Genomic DNA, 7,390 nt, shown 5'->3' with positions numbered 1-7,390 from the left:
ATAAGACGAAACTAACAAACAAAGGAACACAGTGGGGCACCGCCTTGGAACGGTCAGTGGCAAAAACACCACTGGGGAGCTTAAACCGGTTTATGGTGCACCTTACCTCACTCTTACCCCCACCATGTTCCAAAGACATGGGACAGTGTAAATAAAAGTAATCCCCTCCAGGTGAATCTCTTACACACGTAATGGAAACAAAAAGGCATGGCATGTAAAACACAAAAATGCTCGTGTATAAATATAAAAAAAAAACCTTAGGAAACAAAAACGTATGTACTCAATGCCTTTTCAGAAGACAGAGTAACAAGAGAAACACCCTTACGGGCCCGACGAAACAGGCCAGAAGACAAATATCAAAACAGTTCAGTCCTGGTAGGATTTAAAAACTGCTTATCATAGAGTCCTCCCCCTCTTCCGTCAGACGCAATCAAAGAGGGAAGCGTAGTGTCCAACTGTAAACGGGTTGAACACTAAACATGCGGTATGTCTCAAAACAGTTGGGTCGTAACCTCTTTTAATAAAACGTTTGATAATCTTTCCAAATACATTTGGAAAATTACCGTGACCCAAGATCTTACGAAGTTTGTAAACCACATCCCCATAAAAAACGGGTTTAGAAATACCTTCTCGCAGAAGTGTCTTTAAATTACTATTGAATTTTAAAACTAAATCAGAATTACGAAAATAAAATTTAGCAAAATATTTACGCAATTTGTAATAACGGTAGCCTTGCTGAAGAAGTTTACCTGTAATATATTGATTACGTTCATTGAAATGCTTGACATGACTACACGCTCTGGCAAACCGAATTAATTGAGAAATATATACCCCATAAGATGTAGCCTGAAGTACAGCCCCATGTCGCTGACAATATCGATTAGTATAAAAACAAGCATCATGCTACCGTGATCTCTTCATAGAAAACCACTTTCAATTTCGGTGAAGAGTTTATTGTGTGTTTTGCTGCAAGGGTAAATTAACAACTCTTTGTATATGTCATTGCCAATCTATTCAAATAGATTAATAAAATCTATAAGAAATTCCTTTGAAAACAGACTGCAACCAAGCAAAGTAGTAGCTGACTAAATTTGATGGAATCTGTTTATTAGAGGTAATGAACTGTGAAACATCCCTCACGCCCCATAGCACCGGCTTATGCGGAACTGAATGAAAAATGAAAGGACTCCAAAGGCTCTGGTTTATTTCTTTTGTTATTTGTTTGGCATGCGCTCTCGTAATTTCTACAGAGAGGTGGTTTCAATTTTCGCCATTATTCTGCACGCCAAATTAAAGAGAAAATTCAACCAACATCTAAGCAACATTCTTGCTGAAAATGAATCAAGATTAATAAAGTTTCATTCCTTTAATCTGCTATTTAACCCTAAGAAATTATAATGGTCCTCGTCATTCGGGGTCGGTCACGTTTTATTTCGTGAAGATCTATCGCGAAACGTCGCTGATTACCTGAAACCTTTTACCTGTAATATAACCAAACTAAAGATATCGACGAAAGATGACAGAGGTCCAACGAGGGAACCATTGTAAACCTCTAGTATGCGAGAATGTCCCAAGAGGGAATTTAACACCTAATTGTCAAGAAGTCCAACTCTAGTCCCATCAATACTATAAAAAAAAAATCAGCAAAGCAAATTCTAAAACATTACTTTTTAAAGCAAAAAATGCATATTCGGTTCTCATTATACCTGAATATTGCACCATTTATCATTAATTTGTTTTCAACAATGACAGCTATATGATCATTAACATTAACTATAACCATTTTGCCAAATTGCAGGGATATTATATTCGCAAAAAAGTTACTACAGCAGTGTTATATGATTTGTCCTGGAACTTAACAAACATCGGAATGAAATCAAGCATCTCAGATACTTGCATGCTCTTCTACATGGTATGCAAAAACGTGCGGCTGGGTATATTATAAAACCATTTATACATCAAACACGATTCTGTTCTTTTCAAATATCCGCTCTTAGGAAATGTAGGAAGGCAAAAACAATTGTGTAAATACTGACGTCTCCATTTTTCATTCAGTGGTAAACACGCAAGTATTTGTCATTCATCTTGTATTTTATGTTCTGCTTAAAATTAACATGTAACAGAATGAACTGTTGTTACTCTGCCTAGAACAGGAAAAGATATTTACGTTGTATTTTTCTGGTCATGTAAATTATTTCCTAATTTTAGGAACTCGGTTTTATAATCTGCACATGATGTCGTCATCATAAAACTCAGTTTTATTTGATAAGCTGACCTGCTAGTATTACATTATTTGTCACTGAAGCAGTGGTTGTGGGTCATGCTGTCTGTAAATTAAGGTTGATCGAAACCCAACATTTGTCTGACTCTATCCAGATGGAAAAGGTAAACTTAAACTTCGCTTAATCCAGCGTAATGCAGACTGTTTTGTTGTTTTGTTTTGTTTTTAATTTTTGCTGACACACCGCTTAAACCATATCGTATCGCATGTCAAATTGTTAACATTATACTCTTACTATATTATTATGTTTTGTTTTAAATACTATCATCCGTTTCCAGCATCACAATTGCTTGTTCTTCTTATGAACACAATTTAAAAAAGCTATTTAATTCAAGCAATCTTCTCAGGAAATCTATGTCATGTAAAACAGGTGCATTGAAAGTTCCTGATATGTTTCTTGTGTTTTGACTCGTATGATAAGATAAGAACAATTCCAAAATGTCTTCGGTCATTTGTTTAAATTTACCAAACGATCAATAAAAAATAGGCTTTATTGCGTCTGTTCATGAGAGACAACACCCCTCACGCCACCAAGTACTTGCCTACACTGAACCATAAAAAGGACTGTGAGAATTGTATGGCCGCCACATGGCACTGTATGGCCGTCACATGGCACTTTAAGACCGCTGTTGAGATACCTAATAAAATGTATAAAAAGATACTTTGGATGCATAGAATGCAAACTATAGCTACCTAAAATATAAGCAATGTGTCAACTGAATACATTTTCTCATGGTATCATTTGAAAGAGCTGAATCTACTGAACAAGAAAATAAGATGACCATAATAATATGCACGAATCACTACAGCCATGTCTTGTGACTGCGAAATGATAAATAGTACACTGTTATAACCGGAATTCTGTTGAAGTATCATTGAAAACTATAAAGTAAAAAAAAAACACAATCTGTAACATATTTTTGCCATGAAATTTATACATGTATTTTCTTTATAGTAGACAATACACTTTCAAATAATACCAAAATTATATGAGTTTACCAGGCATCAATATCTGATATATTTTAATAGCGCTGTTATAACTTGTTTATTTGTGGACCGGATACTTTAAACAAAACAATGTAAAGCTCTTTGGCAATATCAAACGACAAGCAGCATCAAACACTAATCCTATCATTCATTGCTTTACAACAACGGCAGTTATATTACCATCAATTAACAGCTCTTTGCCAGATTATTATGACATTTTACACACTAAAATATCTCTTACGCTAAGTTTAATTAATTCTAATATGAAGGGGACGAAACAAATTAAAAATCAAGTAAATCAGATTTCCAAGGTTTTATGTTCATTTACGCTCATAAGAATGTTCACAGAATATATTTTCTAATATACGTGAAAAATGCAGACATGAAAGATCCGCAACACTCTCCTATTCTAGCAAAAAAATGCTGTCTTTTTGTGCGTTCCGTGCCAAAGCGTAAACGTATAACGGCCACAGAAAGGATATTCCAAATGGAAATGACGTCAACGTAAAAAAAAAACAAAAAAAAAAACTCAGATATTCCTGCGCATTTCATGGAAATTTAGTGACGTTGAGGGATAATGTGTTCATAATCAATTTCAAACATAGAAGTTGTAATAGGAAACTTAAAAGTTACAATCTGAAAACTAGAATTTTAAAGGGTACCAGTGATATTGGTATACAGTTACAAAGAAATTATAACAAAGAAGGAACCAGAAATACAGGTTTCCTTTTAACGACAGGAGAGCGCTTCAGTTTAGACTACTTCGGGCTATCTCAGATAATATCTGAAATCTACCCCCCAACCCCTTATGGAAGACACATTTTTGTTTAAAGGGGATATTTTCCTGCAGTTGTCGAGGGGGTCTGTCTCAGGGGGGTGGGGGTCAGGAAATAGTTTGTCCAAGGGGGCCTTTTAGGGAAAAATTCTTCCATAGATTGTCTTGGGGTGCCTGTCCAGTGGGGTCATTTATAACAGAAGGTCCAGGGTCCCTGGGATTTCAGGAAAAATGCCTTCCATAGATTGTCCAGCGGATGTCTGTCCAGACAATAAGTCATGCGGGGTGTTTTCGGGGAAAATGTCTTCCATTAATTATCAAGGATGTGCCTGTCCAGGGGGGGGGGGGGGGGGGGGTCTTTTCCGACGGTTTGTCCATGGGAGTCTTTTGAGACAGCTTGTCCAGAGGGTGGTTTCAGGAAAACACCTTTCATAGGTTGTGCAGGGAGTGCCCATCCAGGGAGATCTTTCGCGACGGCTTGTCCAGAGGGGTCTTTTGAGACTAGACGGCTTGTCCAGGTGGTGTATTTCAGGAAGAATGCCTTCCATAGGTTGTCCAAGCGGATGCCCGTCCATATGGGGCCTTTGGAGACGGCTTATTCAGGTGGGGGAGTCTTTTTCGTGAAATATCTCTTCCATATAGGTTGTCCAGGGGGTGCCTGTTAAAGGGGTCTTTTCAGATTGGGGTGTTTTTCAAGAAAAAAATGCCTATCTCCGCGAGTAATACATTGCTTCAGTTATGAGTATTCCGTCTCTTGTGTCAGACTATTTCTTTACTTTATAAGATACATGTTGTGAGAACACGAATCACATATGATATTTTTGAAGCATACCCAATTCATAAACTAATGCAGTGAACTGAAACCTTAATAAAATTTATCTAAAGTAGGGTCTACTTATCTTTGTAAATAATTTGTCATGTTAATACCTGTTAATACATACTTTTCCATAAACAATCGCCTAAGATATTATACACAAAATGAAGTAGTTTCTACTTTTATGAACATATTTCTTTCGATTTTACACAAATAGTCATAATTATAAGATCCTTATTTTTATTCTTTCCAGTGATTTATAGCTCTTTTAAGACAATATAATATTATATTAATATAACCTTTAAGTGCATATGATTTTCCTGCAAATACATCTGAAAAAAAGTGGAAGCGCAAATTAAACATACAATCGAACTCATAAGTATTTATTTACTATATACATTTTTGTTAGTAAACGATTTATACATTTATCTATCGTTGAGAGAGTAAAATTATAGATTTTAACAAGAATTATTAAGACATGCGGAAAGTTACTTGATTAAAGATCATGATAAATATGTATGTAGAACAATCAAATGTACAAGACACAAAAGGCAAATAAACACATTTAAAAGATTACTAAAACGGTAGCATTGGTTTAATTATAATCGGAATTTTCTAAATACATGTGCCAGGGCCCTATAACTGTCACTTTTATCGGATTCGTGTCTTTTGGATAGGTTTTGTGTACACAGAATAATAGCTTTTCTTTATTATTCTAACTTAAGGCACAATTTAAATATTAATCTTAATAAAACGGCAATGGCCTACCTAGAAAATGAGATCTAATGCAACGGTTACAAAATGTGAAAATCGTGTACCTTAAAAACTATCGATATGCTCGATTTCAAATGGAAAACAGCAAATATAGTGTTTCGAAGTAACAAACCCTTAAACTTACTAGATCTAATATATAAATTATTTCTATTGGTTCAGAAATAAAACTTGCAGAACGGATAAGTGGAATGAGGATATATCCGAAACAAAATGTACAAGAAAAATCTAAAAGCTCGAGGTGGTCTCATTCAGTCTTTCGAATTTGTTAACAAGTCTTTTTACACACGAAGATATCATACTGACAACTATATCAAGGATCACATTTTGCCATCATTCTTTCGTAATTTTTTTTTCTTGTAAATATTTGCTCGTATGTAAATACCTACTGGTCCGTCACTTTTGTCACTTTGGCTAGTCTAGAAAGCACGTGATATTATTATTATTATTACACCAGATTTGTTGAGCGCCCTTTTCATATGTAATATACGTTCAAAGGCGCTTTACAATTAAACATGTGACACATCGCAGATATGTAGGAAAATAACAAAACATGACATATGCAATCACAAAACTGAAACTGAACAATTTGATTAAACGCCTTTTTTTATAAATGATATTTTCAATGGCGTTGTACACAATAATAAAAAATAATAGTTATTACAACAATATCATAAATGAACACTGATAATATTTACAGTCTTATTGTAACAAACAGCCATGACCGCACCCCCACCCCTGAGGTCGTTTTACCCCTATTGCCAATACCAGTGCTTTAAATATCTGGTACGCCCAGACGGGCTGCATATAGTGGTTCAACCTCCCGGTAAATGGTGCCATCATGTACTGTTTTAGATAGAAATATCACACATTTCAAGTGAAACTCAAGTCTTGCGAAAAACACACACATAGAACGTCATAACCCTTAAAATGTGACATGATGAAATAAAAGATGGATTGTCAATTTAGTTAATTACATGATGAATTGTACAGTTAAGAGACCTTCGTCAGCGACGAATGACTTGCTGTAATTCTCTATTACAAAATTAACAATGGCATATTTATTATGAGTAGAAACAGTCACAGTTGGTATCTATGTGTTGTAGAAAATTTTGAAAAGGTGTGTTTTGAGAGCTCTTTTGAACGAATTAAGTGATGAATCTTTTCTGAGATTGTCAGGGAGAGAGTTCCATAGTTTAGCGGCGGCAACCCTGAAACTTCTATCCCCGTAGGTAACCAGTCGACTTTTTTGTGGCACAAGGGTTGTTGCTGCATTTGCTGACCTCAGATTTCTAGTTGGCATGTGCACCTCCAGTAAGTCTCTCATATACACCGGCGACTGTCCATGCAAGGCCTTGTATGTTTGAATGAGAATTTTGTATTTGATTCTATCTTGTATTTGTAGCCAATGAAGATCTTTAAGGATTGGTGTTATATGTTCAAAACGGGTTGTTTTCGTAATAAGACGTGCAGCTGTGTGTTGGACATTTTGCAGTTTGCTCGTTGTTGATTTTGGCACGCCGTACAAGAGAGCATTGCAGTAATCTAATCGTGAGGTCACAAGCGAGTTTATCAGGGTTTTTGTGGCTTCAGTTGTCAAATATGGTGATATCCGGAGTGGAAAACATTATACAAGTACTATTTTGAAAACTTTCCAAACGAAATGAAACGTTCAGTCAATCTTTGGATTACTGCATTATTTATTTATTTAGCCAATCCTATCCATTGCTTTGAACGGACATAAGAAAGCCAGACAGTAACA

The sequence above is a fragment of the Mercenaria mercenaria genome, chromosome 13 (assembly GCF_021730395.1).
Source record: "Mercenaria mercenaria strain notata chromosome 13, MADL_Memer_1, whole genome shotgun sequence".
Classification (NCBI taxonomy): Eukaryota; Metazoa; Mollusca; class Bivalvia; order Venerida; family Veneridae; genus Mercenaria; species Mercenaria mercenaria.
The sequence above is the reverse complement of the archived record's forward strand: the minus strand, read 5'-3'. Positions refer to the sequence as shown.